Here is a 14,323-nt window from a genome sequence, read left to right as displayed (position 1 = left end):
TTCTGCCACTTCAACCCAAGTTGTGAATTCCCTTCAAAAATAATCCAACTGTGGTTGGCATTATTAATTCTTTGGGTTTTTTTTTAAGTTTATTTATTTATTTTGAGAGAGAGAGAGAGAGGGAACGCACTTGTGTGTGAGCAAGTGGGGGAGGGGCAGAGAGAGAGAGAGAGAGAGAGAGAGAGAGAGAGAGTCCCAAGCAGGCTCCATGCTGTCAGCACAGAGCCCATCTTGGGGCTTGATCTCACGTTCGTGACCTGAGCCAAAATCAAGAGTTGGATGCTTAACCAACTGAGCCACCTAGGCGCCCTGTCATTAATTCTTTGTAACAAGAAATGAAAGCAATGGAGCTTAAGTACCTCTGTTTCCAAGCCTGATTCTTGGGAACACTGATGAGCATATTTGACTCAAAAAAGTCTCTTTGCCAGAGGCCAGAAAAAATGCATGTTGACTATTCTTAGAGCTGAAAGTCCCAAAGGATCGGACCCAGGCCCAAGCAAGGCTCTTATACACTCTCTAGCTCGGTGCCATGTGTAATTAGGCTCATAAACATTATATCCAATTGGCTGTGAGTTCTGGGAGGGAAGTGAAGTCTGGGTACCCTCCTCCCCATTGTACTAGGCCCTGTTTCTCGCCCCTCCTCCAGCTCACCTCACGATAGTAGCTGATGAGGAGTGGAAAGAATAATAACCCTTACCAGTTACCAAGTGCTAGAAGCTTGTGCCACAAACAGATTTTTACAAAGTCAGGTATGCAAAATGTAAATTTTCTTTTCTAGGAGTGAACTTCATTTCCATTTTCATGAGAACAGGAAACTTACCACAGAAGAGTCAACACCTAACATGGTGTCTGGCACAATTAATGCCAGTGAATATTTGTTGGATAAATTAATGGTTTCAGAGTTCTAAGCTGAAGTCCAGAGTCATCAGGCAACTTTCCCAGCATCACACAGCAAATGGTGAGACACTGTCTTGGCTCCCAGCGCAGAATCTTTCCTCTGTGTCAAAGTTTTCTGGTAGATTCATTCATTCATTCATTCATTCGTCAGGACTGTTTTGGATGCAAGTGACAAGTAATTCTAATTGTCTTAGGCAAGAAATGGAAATTATATGCTCATATAATTCAAGAATCCAGTGACACAAATGGCTTCTGACTCAGCTGGATCCAGGGGCTTAAACCATGTCAGCAGGACTTGACCTCTCCCATCTTCTGTCTCTGTTTTCCACTGTGTTGGCTAATTCTAGGCCTTCAGCACCTTAAAACCTGCAGCGTCTTTATGTCTTGCAGCCTTAGCAGAAGAGCACTTGTCTTTATCCCCACCTCTGTCTCCTTTGTCTCCTCGGTTCTGGAATGGTCACCTGCCCATTCCTGAACCAGTAAGTGTGGTCAGGAGAAAGGGATGTTTTGCCTGGCTAGCTCTGAGCCATGTGTCCAGCTCTGGAGCCAGGGAGAGAATCGGCCCTTATGTGGAGCACAGGGGTGAAGGTGGGGAAGGGAGCACGCCCTAGAAGAAAATTGGGGTGCTGCTACCAGGCGTGGCTGGTGAGAAGGATTGTGGCTCGCAACGCTCAGCAAACGTTGTCCCTGCCATCTTTGTGCAGAGTTCTGTTCAGGAAGACAGGGAGCTATGAAGGAGAACATGTCATGGGAGTTTAGACTCTCACAGAGGATCAGACCTGTAAGTTCAGGGAAAACCAAATAAGATGTGCAAGCAAATGTGGTCACACCAACCTGACTGGGGACTCACTCACCTGTTCACCGTCCAGCTACGGGGCAACAGCTGAGGTTTCTGACCATTTAGCTTCCACCAGAAACAGCGTTTTTGCAGTCCTCTGCTCCTTCATGCCACCCCCATCTCCTCCTATTAGAAAAACTTTTCTCCGCCAGGTTCCAGGAGTAGTTTCCTGTCTCCCCTAGCTCCTGGGTACCACTTCAGTGTTTATCTTGAAGTGAAACTTCGTAAGATTTCTGGCTCAGGTTCTGTCTTGATTTTTGGCTCCAGTCTCTCTAGAGATGACGAGCTGTGTGGTCCTCGGGTCACAGTCCCAGACTTGAGGCTGGCACAGTGTGAACAAGGGTAAGACAGAGAGGTGGCGGGGAGCTAGACGGTGCCCAATCTTGCAGTTCGTGGGAAGGAAGGTGATTAGGGGTATGTGGCAGATGAAGGACTTATGTTTTCGTGTCATTTGATCTCCTGCATGAAATGCACATATATTGGGGGCAGAGTGACTGCGGGAGAACCACTGGCAGGCTCCTTATGGCTAATCCAGGGCAGATGATGTGGTGTGGATTGGAGGATGGCTGACTCTGGGATCGAGGCAACTGGGGAAAGACACCATCTCCTGCTGGGAAGGTCTGTAATTAACTGATGCCCATATTTAGGCTACCGCAGACGAGAAGACTGAGGCCAGAAAAAGGATGTGACTGATTCATGACCACGCGTCATGTTGGGCTCAGAGCCCGGGCCTCTCAATATTGGTCTATGTGGTTCCATCTACACCCATGCAGACTCTCTTGGAAGGGGAGGCAGAAATGTGTGCCTAGGGAAGAGTGCACGCTTTCGTGTAATCCACTTGTAATGAAGTCAGTTTCATTCTTGCCATTTCAAGCCTCACTTGGGTGGCACTAACAGAGATTTCTGAAGGAGGGGGACAGCAAATTGGAGCCATTTATTGACAAGAAGCAGAGAAAGGATCCAAGGTTTTGATCTCCCCCTTCAGGATGCCCAAGGAGAAAGGACATGAGTTTATGTTAAAGGATGTTGAAGATGAGTTCTGGGCAACTCCAGCCAGCCTTTGCAAGTATCAGTCATCCTACAGGCCATGCTGACCACACACTAGCCACATGCCTGCCTCTTCCATTAGACTGTGTCTGATCTCCCTTACGGTTCCCAGAGCCTGGTGGAGAATCCATGCCAAATAAATATTTTAGGAAGAAGTGGGAGAATGACATCACTGGTCCCCTGATCACAATGGAGTGAATGGAAGGATCAAGTTGTTGCCTGGCTATGAGATTCATTACAGAAGCAGAGAAATTGTCAGGTTCTAATTACATTGTCCATAGCTACAGTGTTTATGTTGTATCATCGTGCGTAACACAGAGTAGGTGCTTAGTAGATATTTACTGAATGAATGAATGACTGAGCGAATGAGTGAAACCTCAGTCCCTCACTTAAGTGCCAAATTCACGCTTATCTAGAAGTTTGGGCCTCCTTGAATGCAGCAGTGTGGCTCCACCTAGTGGATTATGTTTGGAATTTAAACATTTTTCTCCACTTTTTTTTTTTTTTTTTGATGCTTATTTATTTATTTTGAGAGAGAGAGAGAGAGAGAGAGAGAGAGAGAATGAGCGAGCAATCACGGTGTGTGTGTGTGTGGGGGGGGGCTGGCGCGTGGGCAGAGAGACAGGGAGAGAGAGCATCCCAAGCAGGCTCCATGTTGTCAGCATAGAGCTTGACTTGGGGCTTGATCTCACAAAATGGGTGATCATGACTTGAGCCGAAATCGAGAGTCAGGAGCTTAACCAACTGAGCCACCCAGGCGCCCCTTTCCCCACGTTTTTTGAACCGTGTAGCTTCTATGATTATTTACTCCCATTCATCCAGTTTGGCACAGATCACCAAGTATGACAGCATAGCCCTGCAGGTGAGAGGAGCCTATCTGGAGCTCTGAAATGGGCGATTTGAGAAAGACACTTAGGGGATGGAGGGGGCCAGATAGATGAAGTCGCTTAGAGCAGCTGATGTGTAAGGAACACTAGGCCAGGTATTCAGAGGCCCGTCAGTACTTTGCTGTGTGGCCTTGGGCAACACACTTGCTCTCTCTGAGCTTCGGTTTTATCATCACAACACTGTGTGCCTCTTGTGCTCCTGGGATAATGCACAGATCCCACCACAGTCTCATTGGACATATGGGGACACCACACTGCAGCTGAGGAAAGTGGCTTTAAATTAAGGAGCCCAGGACTCACAGTGAAGGGTCCAAACCAGAATTTGAATTCAGAGCCATATGATTCTAACACCTGTCCTGTTGGCACTGCATCTCCTCTAGATGCTTTCTAAAGCCCTTTTATGGTGCTACGCACACATCTTCTTGAACCTGTGTCTCTCTTTTTGAGAGGCTGTATATCCACAGAGTTACAGGTGTGGTCTCTGGAATCCAACTGCCTAAGTTTACTTACATGACCGATTCCACTCACATATCTAGTTATAAGGTATGTGACCTTGGGCATGGCTTCATTTCTCTCCATTTGGGTTTTCCCATCTGTCCAATGGGATTAACAACAACAAAGTATTGAGATCACGTATACGTGTGTGTATGTATATGTATATTTAAAAATTTTTTTTAATGTTTTTTTTTTTTTTTTTTTTTTTGAGAGAGAGACAGAGCATGAGTGGGGGAGGAGCAGAGAGAGAGAGGGAGACACAGAATCCGAAGCAGGCTCCAGGCTCCGAGCTGTCAGCACAGAGCCCGACGCGGGGCTCGAACCCATGAACTGTGAGATCATGACCTGAGCCAAAGTCGGACGCTCAACCGACTGAGCCACCCAGGTGCCCTGTATATGTATATTTAGATTATATATATTATATATCATGCACACACACACACGCTTATAATACTACCCGGGACAAGAACATCCAATAAGTATTTGTATGTTTTAACTATAAGTACATAGTTACACATATATAAAAATATATAAGTATTTCTGTGTTTTAACTACTACGCCTTGCCTTTGGACTTTCGCTGCTCCTTCTGACATAGCCTCAGATAGCTGTACGTTTAGATCTTTAATATTATTCCAAGTAAGCCCTGTTCATAGTCACAGGGACACACTGGTGGGACTGCAAAAAGGAAAGCTTTCACTGTGCGCTTTCCGGGTTGAATCCCATTACAGGACCACCCTGCCTGTAGGGCACTATGAATTAATATATGAAATTTATAGATACTGCAGTTATATTGTACAAATATATTGATTCCATTATTTGGGGGTGGAAGTATTAATTTCACATTTGCAAATATTTAAAACAAATTGAAATTTTTATAATCTTATTCTTGCCTTTCTTCATTTTTATACCTGGAGCTTCCAAAATAGATGTGACCTTGGTGGGTTTCTCCTGACCTCCCAGAGGCCGTGCTCTATGCCAAAGTACGAAGGCTGGCAAAAGAGTAAATCTCGGAAATCCCCTGGAAGATGAAAATATAAAGCGGGCTCTGCTGTCTGAGGAGGCCCATGATGACCCAGCTGGATGCGGCTGGACTTGGCTCCGGGAGGAGGAGAATCTGAGCTCATCGCTAGAGACTGTGTTGACTTTCCTGTGATCCAGGAAACTATGGGGAAGAAATGCTGACCCAAATTCCTTCCAAACCACTGTGCTGAGCAGTGACTGGAGACCCAAACCCATCTCCCCAGAACAGAGCTTCTCAGCCTTGGCCCTGCTGACACTCGGGACAGGGTAATTCTGTGAGCCAGAGCTTCTCCTATGCACTGTAGGATGTTTAACAGCTTCCCGGCCTCTGCCCACTAGATGCCAGTAGCATCTCTCTCCCTCGGTTGTGACAACTACAAATGTCTCCAGACGCTGCTAAATGGCTCTGGGGGCAAAATCCTTCCCCCTCCCCCCCGCACAAGGCAGGTGGCTTGCTAAACCAAGTCCTAGTCATGTGGTTAGTGCCCCTGGTCAGATATTTTTGCTGAAGGCCATGATGATGGTTTGTGTACAGAGAGGTAGCTGAGGTGGGAGGTTGGCCTTGAATTATCTAGATAATTGATCAATTCTCCTTCTCTATGCTGCATTGTAGGTAAAGCCTTGGTCTCCTTGGGATGAAAAGGTCACGTTTCATTAATAGGGATGTAGAGACAGAACCTAAGGACTGAAGTCCTAGGAGTTTGGGGCACTCTGTAAAAATCACAGTTTTTTCTTATAACCCTCATGCTCTCAAAGACATTTCTGAGAAAGCCATCTCAGACTGCCACATGGTCCCCTCCATGTACCATTCAAACATCGTTTTTCAAGCCTTCACAATTCTTTCTGTCTACCCTCTTCTCTATTCCTGCCCGTCGTGGCCTGTCTGTCCCACTTGGGACACAAGCTGCTTTTGGCACACCGGACCCGAGTGTATGTGGTTTTACAAACAGCCCTTAACTTTCTGTTAGCTTTCTGTTAACATTTTCCTCCAGAGTGGAATGACTTTCATCTAATGCTTGATAAAGAGTGGAATGATTTTTATCTAGTGCTTGATAAAGAAGCTAATTCCTAAAGTTGTCAGCAGAAACAGGTGGCTGGAAATAGTGATTGCGGGCACACTGTTCCAAAGCTTTTGACACAACGTCCCCCCTGGTGAGAGATAGCAGGAAAGAAGCGGCAGAGGGTAAGGTAATTCACCAGACATTCACCGGCAGCTGGAGAAACACCTCCCACGTCTAGTCAGGGGAGAAATTGTTGGCGGGAGAAGAATGCACAATTGAGTTTCTGAAACTCTCAGAGAACATGGCAGTCTTAAAATGACTCATTATGGCCTAATGCACAAAACAGCCTAAGGATCTTCTCCCACAGCCCACCCCGCTTCTCCCTGGGTCCTGATCCTCTTTTCAGGCATGTTTTCAGTGTCCTTAGGAGACAGAAGGGCCTATGGCAGTCACAGCCTTTCTCAGACCCTCCGTGTGCTCAGCAGTCGTCTGGGCCTCTGGTTAAAATGCAGATTCCAGGGCAGGAGGTCTGGGGGAGGGGGTGAGATTCTCCCTTCCCAACAAACTCCCAGGGAGGTCGATGCTGCTGTCTGTGGACCCCACTTTGAGGAGCAAGGGAGCAGAGCACGTCTCTTAAGAAAGGCCACGGATGCTTACATGGATGGAGGAGTGGCGGTGGAGCAGAGAGAGTGCCTGCCTTGCCCCCAGGTGCCAACAACAGCGAGGGCCTCTGAGACGTGGGGCTGGCGCTTGGTTCCTGAGCCAGGATTCAAGTCTCTGCTGGGCTGTTTCTCTTCTTTGAAATAGAAGAGGCCCCAGAAGGAGCAGCAGCTGGGCTGTAGCCTCTTCGCTGGACAGTTTAAAGGACTTTACCCAATCAGAGAACTCAGTTCGTGTCCCATCCGACCTACCGGCTGCCTACTACTCGGCTTTAACATGTGCGTATGTGACATCGGTGCAGGGAAGCGACCCCGACACGACAGATTCTAAACAAGGCCAGATGGTCTTCCTCAAGTCTGACGCTCCCGAAAGCCACACGGCCGACCCTCCAAATCCATGGCCCAGACCGTATGTTGTTCAATGTCCTGACTTCCCGCTGCCTCGACGACACCAGAGCTAGCTACCTATCTCCTGGTTTTACGAACACAAAACAAAACACAACCCAGGTCTGTCCCGGGCTTTCTCAGTCCGCTCCTGTGCTCTGCTCCCTTGAACACACCCACGGAAGGTGAAGATGCTGTGTGTATAGTCTGAGACGGGAGCAAACAGAACCGGGTTGCAGCTCAAACTGGCTCATTAAAGAAAACACAACCCGACAACCCTGGAAAAACTGAGGGTCCTGAGCTTGAGGACTTTCTGGTGGCTTATTTTTGTGCTTCTGGAAGGTTGCAGCTGAAAGTGAAATTTGTTTCTCTAGCACCATGGCAGGAGAAAGCAAACGAACATCTTGTCCTCTGTGGGGAGGCCGCTAGAAGAAGCCGGGTCCATGCACTGCAGGCAGAGGCCACGGGGTTCAACTTCTTCCCCCTCAGGAGCGAATGAGGGAGGCCTCGCTTTGCAGGCTCTGGGGGCCTTTCCTCTTTTAAAAAGCTGGATGGGGGCGCCTGGGTGGCTCAGTTGGTTAAACATCTGACTCTTGGTTTCAGCTCAGGTCATGATCTCATGGTCCATGAGTTCGAGCCCCGCGCAGGGCTCTGTGCTGATAGGGCAGAGCTTGCTTGGGATTCTCTCTCCCTCTCTCTGCCCCTCCCCTGCTCACATGCATGTGAGCACGTGTGTGCTCTCTCAAAATAAATAAATTAAAAAAAATGCTCTATGAAGTTGTTGACTGTTTGAGGTCCTTCTCAGCTCTAACAAGGGACTGAAACACAAACCTTCCACATTCAGATTATTCCCTGTGGTTGTGTTAATGCTTCTCCCTGCATCCCGGGTTGACAGAGCACGGATCTGGGAGGCCAGGAGATGCCCCCTAGGTGTGTGTGTCCCTGGTTCAGTGATGCCCATCACTGAGCTGCTGTTTGCGGGCAAACTCAGCCATTAGGAAACTTCCCCCTGATGCTGTCTCTACTTATCAGCAAAACTGAGGGACCCAGGCTGGTGGGAACTTGGCCCCATAAAAGCGAAAAACCTGAGACAGGAAACATGTGGACTCAGAGGCGCGATGGACCAAACGTGTCTCCTGTCTGACTCCTGGCCTCACTGAGCATGACCTTGACAATCAGGGCCCATCTGCCAAAGAGGTGTGGGGGTGGTGGTAGGGGTGGTGGTCACTTCACACCAGGAGTCGGCCAGGCAGCAAGTCTGTCCCCAGGCTGTGTCTGTGTGTCTGTGTGTCAGGTCCCCTCGAGGGACCCAGTTACCTCTGTCCCCAGTGACAGTCAAGACCCATTAAATATTGGCCCATCTGAACTGAACTCAACACCCCTGTCTCGCCCAAACAAAACTCACGCACACACAAAACTGCATGTAGAGGAAGCTGACCTTGGCATAACAGCTCACCACGGATGCGCACGATTAACCTTCCCCTGAGCCCGGAAAGCTTTTCTTCCTCTTCTGAATATGTGTCTGAATGGTCATTTTTTTTTAAAGCAGCAGAGAGGAGAAAAGCATTTCATTCCCCCACCTCCCTGGAAAGGAAGCATCTTATTTGTTTTTTTAATTAAAATTCTTGTCTTCCTTTTTCAGATTTTATTTTTAAACAATCTCTACACCCAATGTGGGATTCGAACCCACAACCCTGAGATCAGGATTCACATGCTCCATGGACGGAGCCAGCCAGGCGTCCCAAAAGGAGGCATTTTAAACAAAGAGGATGGTGAAGGGTTAGAGCTTGCTCATTAGTCAAGCTAACACAGTCTGCACTCAATCCCAGCACTGCATTTACTTTTCGCCTTGCCGTCTGCACCTCAGCTTCCCTATCTGTAAAATGGGAATACAAATCCCTATCATAGAAGAGGATGGAGATAATAATGCATACAAAGCGCTGGGTACAGTGGCTACCACATGATAGATGCTCAATAAACGTTAGTTCTCACTGTGATGTCCGAGTCAGAGCAATGTTGGATTTTACTTGTTTTCATATTTGTATACACTGCAGGGTGTCTTTCCACAGCAGGTATGTACAGGATTGAGCTGTGGCGGGCCTTCATCTGTCAAGATATCATTCTCTACAGCCGACCCTGTCCTTCCCTGCCAATTTCTGCACTCATCGATGTAAAAGAGGGACTGGAAATGACATTTCAGTCAGAGAAGCATCTCGAAGCAGCACACAGAGGTGTGATGCTCGGCACTGTTTCCATTGCCTCTGGGATGAGATGTGGCAGCCGGCTGACAGTCACCTAGTAGAATTCCCTACCGGAGAGCTCAGAGCAGGAGATGAACAAAGGGCTGGGGTCCCTGGGGGCTGCAGGGAGTGAGGCTGTCAAGGGAGTGTCATGAATTAAACTGGACCCTAGTGTGGTAGAAGGGGAGCTGTTTGGCTGCCGTGGGCAGGATGCTGACAGAACCTCTGCTGGCCTCCGGGGACCTGAGGCTGCCGGTAAGGCTGAGGTGGGGTAAGCCAATCAGCCTTGAGACTGGTGGCAGTCGCCCCAGGGCAGGAGCAAACCCAGCTTCCCTCTTGCTTCTCCCCGCCTGGTGAACAAGGTGTGCTGCGTTTTGACACAGCCCTCCCTCTCACATGGCTTCAACTACGCCTCCTCTCTCCCACCTGCTGCACCTGCTGTGGCAACGCAGTGACATCTCCATTCTATAGGAGGGAAGACGGAGGCTGGAAGGGAGGGGCTCACTCACCAGGCACCTGTGGCCAAACTAGTGCACGACTCACGGTTTTTCTCTGTCGAGTCTGGTTTAAAAAATGCACAACGGATGCAGGGTTGACATGTGCAATTTCACATACCTGGGTTTCATTCTACTGTCAGAAATGGCCCTTCCCTAACTTGATTGCTTTACTGAAATCCATTTTTTTTTTGCCTTTATAAAAAGAAGTCCCATTTTTCAGTAACTGAATTGCTCCTAGCTACTTTTTCTCTCCCCCAGCTGGTGAGGTTTTGTAGACCATTTCTCTTCCTCCTGTATTCGATAAGTAAGAGTAGTGAATTGATCAGCTGCCTCACTAACATGATGAGGATAAATGGGGTGGCAGGCTTTAATAAAATGCAGCAGTGGCAAAAAATGAAGGCAGGAAGGTCATCACAAATTCTACGTAAGGAGGTCATCACAAATTCTATATCAAGATTGATTGGTTTTCTGAGGCCAAATAGATGGATTAATATCAGAGGGAGAGAACTGATAATGACAATATCTGAGTTGTAAGGACCTTTAAATTCTACCCCCCACCCCCACATTTATTGCTTGAATCTCTATCAAGTGGTTGGCCAGTGTTTTTATTGAATGCTTCCTGTGGTGGGGAACTCACTACCCCTGTGTCATCTCATTCCATCTTTGGAAGGCTTTGCTCTAACTTTTAAACGTTCTTATTTATGCTTTGATGAAATCTGAATCGTTGAAGAGTGCATCATTAGAACAGCTCTAATCCCTGCAGCCATACTGAGTGAGGCTAATTCTTATCTACAAAACCTCTCTGGTTATTTTCTTCTGATGAGTCAGTGACCTTCATCAAGTGTAGGGGACATCTGTCAAGTTCATGGCTACCCCTCCTCTTTCTCCATAGGAATGCCGTGGTATTTGTCCTGTCTCCCTAATGCAACAATAAGAACCGAAGCCCCCAGCCACGCCCACAGCTAAGCACAGTCACGTGACTGAGGTTCTGCCAATCGGATGTACGGGAATGAAACTCTGATTGAGAAGCAGCACGGTGAAGGAATGGAAGCTTCCACTTCGTGGTGCAAGTGGAGGTGGAGGCATCGCTCTTTGTGGCAGGTTGAATTCCTGAGGCAGGAATGGTGTTGGTGCTTGTGGCAGGAGCAGTCACGGAAATCAAGTTCCTGGTCACTGTGGAGCTGCCATCATGGATTTCTGCTTTCGTAGCATTTGGTGGCAGCAGTGACTTTATCAGGCCTTTCCTGTGTCATGGCTTGTAAGTTATTCCTAAAAGCCCTGCCTTTATTTGAGTTTTTTTTTTTTTTTTTTTTTTTTTAAGTTTCTTTATTTTGAGAGGGAGATCAAGAGATCGTGAGCGGGGGAGGGGCAGAAAGAGAGGGAGAGAGAGAATCCCAGGCAAGCTCCACACTGTTAGCGTGGAGCCTGATCAGGACCCTATCTCACGAACCATGAGATCATGACCTGAGCAGAAATCAAGAGTCAGATGCTTAACCAGCTAACGCTCTGCCTTTAACATGATTTCTCTAGCCCATCAACAATTGTATGAGTTGTCTAATATCTTTGAATAAATCCCCTTTCTTCTTAAATTAGCCAGAGTTGCTTGCTGCTGGGAACCCTGACTCATACAGGCCCTAAACCGAATGTACCACTCCAGGAGGGATCTCTGCAGTGCAGAGAGGAGCACCATCACCTCCTTATTCTAGTGATCATGCTCCTATTAATGTAGTCTATAGCTAAATGAGCTCTTGTAAGCAATGATATCACATAGCTGATTTTCATTAAACTCCCTGGTCAGTTGAAACCCTCACATGTCAGGAGTACAGACAGATTCATTCCCTTGTCTAAGGAATTTCTAGAAAAAAAGACTTTATGTACTTTCTTATTATTTTCTTATTATTTGTTCAACAGAAAACAATGTCTGAGCGTCCCCCAACGATATTTAATGTGTGAGGGTGACTCCTTTGAAGTACTGGAAATGCAGTCATTCCCTTGACAAGGAAAGAGTAATTATGGATAAAATCTGCCCCTCTTTCTTCTTGCCACCCACTCATTCCCCACAGCAAACGACAGACAAGTCTCAAGGTCACCCAGCAGCCATTTCGAACCAGATGCTTCACTCATCCCATTCCACCATCAAGGTAATTTTCGTGACGGTGGAAGAGACAGCTGTCTTTGATTGTCCCTTCTTGATCCTCCTGTGTGTCCCTGCCACTCTCAGGAGGCCTTTGGGAGTGCAGAAAGAAGTCTCGTAAAAACAGTCTTACAATAAACAAGAGTTTTCTTCTTTGCTTCTCTGGCCAACACAGTAGGGAAAATGAAAACCAAAGCGGGAGAGGTTGGGTGCTTTAAGTCATAACAGGGAGGCGGGTCCCACATGTATGCTAGGCCATCAGTAAACACCCGTGAAATAAATACATTTGATCTGGACTAAAAGCAGACCAGGAAAAGTGAAGGTGGAGTGTGTGAATAATTCCTTAGGTTTGTGTGAATAATAAACACTCCACCTAGGAAAATAGAACTTGAAATGATTTCCCCAGATGTATTCCTTATTTATTTTAAAAGTTTTTTCATGTTTATTTTTGAGAAAGAGAATGAGAGAGAGCAAGCATGAGCAGGGGAGGGGCAGAGAGAGAGGGAGACAGAATCCGAAGCAGGCTCCAGGCTCCAAGCTGTCAGTCAGTACAGAGCCTGATGGGGGGCTCGAATCCATGAACTGTGAGATCATGACCTGAGCTGAAGTCGGATGCTCAACCGACTGAGTCACCCAGGTACCCTCCCCCCCAGATGTATTTCTAAAATGTCTTCATGGTCTGGGATGAAAGGAAAGGCTCATAACAACCCACAAGGTTGAGATTCCAAAGAGGCAGGTGACAAGATGAGAGCCACAGGTGAATTCTGGCAGCAGAAAGGATTGGAGATGAATCTGTGACTTCCATCCTTGACACCTTTGCTATGGGAAGGGTGGTCCCTGGATGGGCATCATGAGCACTGCCTAGATGCTTATTGGAAATGTGGAAGCACAAGCCTGACCCAGCCCTAGTTAATCAGAACCTGCATTTCAACCAGATCCCCAATGATGCGCATATAGAGTGAGTCTGAGAAGCACTTCCCTACACCATCCGTGAGATGTTTGGAAAAGTCAGTCAATGGTAGAAGGACCTCACTGCACAGCTGAAAGACCACTTAGACCAAGTGAGAGCAGTGGTCCTCCATGACCCATCACTGACACCGAAGTGCTGGACTAACAGCACAGAATGGTCGCCCCCGGATGCTGCAGGATGAGAAAGTCCTGTCCAGCTCTCAGAGACGTCACTGTTTTCTGGGAGCTATGGATGGAGAAGCAGCTGCCAGAGCCAAGCTGTCTCACTGCCATACTTCCTGACATGCACATGCATTTCATTAAAAGGAGAGGAGACACTGGGGAATACAACTCAGCAAGAAAAAGGAACCGACCCCTGATACACGCAGCAGCATCCTTGGACGGATCTCAAGGGCATTGTGCTGAGTGAAGAAAGCCACTTACTCTACAGTTCCATTTATAGGACATTCTCAAATTGACAGAACTATAGAGGTGGAGCTCATATCTGTGTGGCTGCCAGGGACTGGGTTGCATGAGAGCAGGAATGGGGTGGGTGTGACTAGGAAGGGGTAGCACAGGGACACCTTTGTGGTATAGAACAGTGATTGTGGTGGTGGTAAAATGGATTTATACATGTGATAGAATGGCGTCGAACTGGACACATGCATTGTTGCCAATGTCAAGCTCCTGGTTTTGATATTGTACTAGAGATCCTTAAGATGCAATCATTGACGGGGAGTGGGTGAAGCGTACAAGGACTTCTCTGTACTATCTTTGCAACTTCCTGTGAATCTGTCATTATTTAAAAACAAAAAGTGAAAAGAACAAAACAAAAAGGAGACGGTGGTCATGGGGCTATGATTTGGTGAGATGCCTCCTCGTAATAAAACATCCTTGGAGCCTTGTCGTAAGGCTTTTACTGGGTTTCTTCTTGCTTTTTTTTTTTTTTTTTTTCCCCAAAGACATTGTACACTGAGCTCCCTTTTCCTAAGTCCTCCTGGATGCCATCTGGAATGTTTTATCACCCTAAATGGTGTTACCACAAGGTTCTGATACGTGAGCGTAGCAAGAAGAGTGTGACATGTCCAGTCTAGGCTCACAGAACATCAGCTCGGAAAGACTTTCATTTAGAGTTGAAGAGACAGGTGCAGAGTGGAGAAGAGGCCTGTCCAAGGTCACCAAGTAGCCAACGGCAGCAACAGGACCAAGGGCAGTATCTGCTGCCCAGTGCAGAGCCCCTTCATACCACCACCCCCCTCTCCCCCGGCAACTCTT

Source organism: Panthera onca, chromosome B4, assembly GCF_046562875.1.
Source record: "Panthera onca isolate mPanOnc1 chromosome B4, mPanOnc1 haplotype 2, whole genome shotgun sequence".
NCBI lineage: Eukaryota > Metazoa > Chordata > Mammalia > Carnivora > Felidae > Panthera > Panthera onca.
This window is presented reverse-complemented; position numbering follows the sequence as displayed.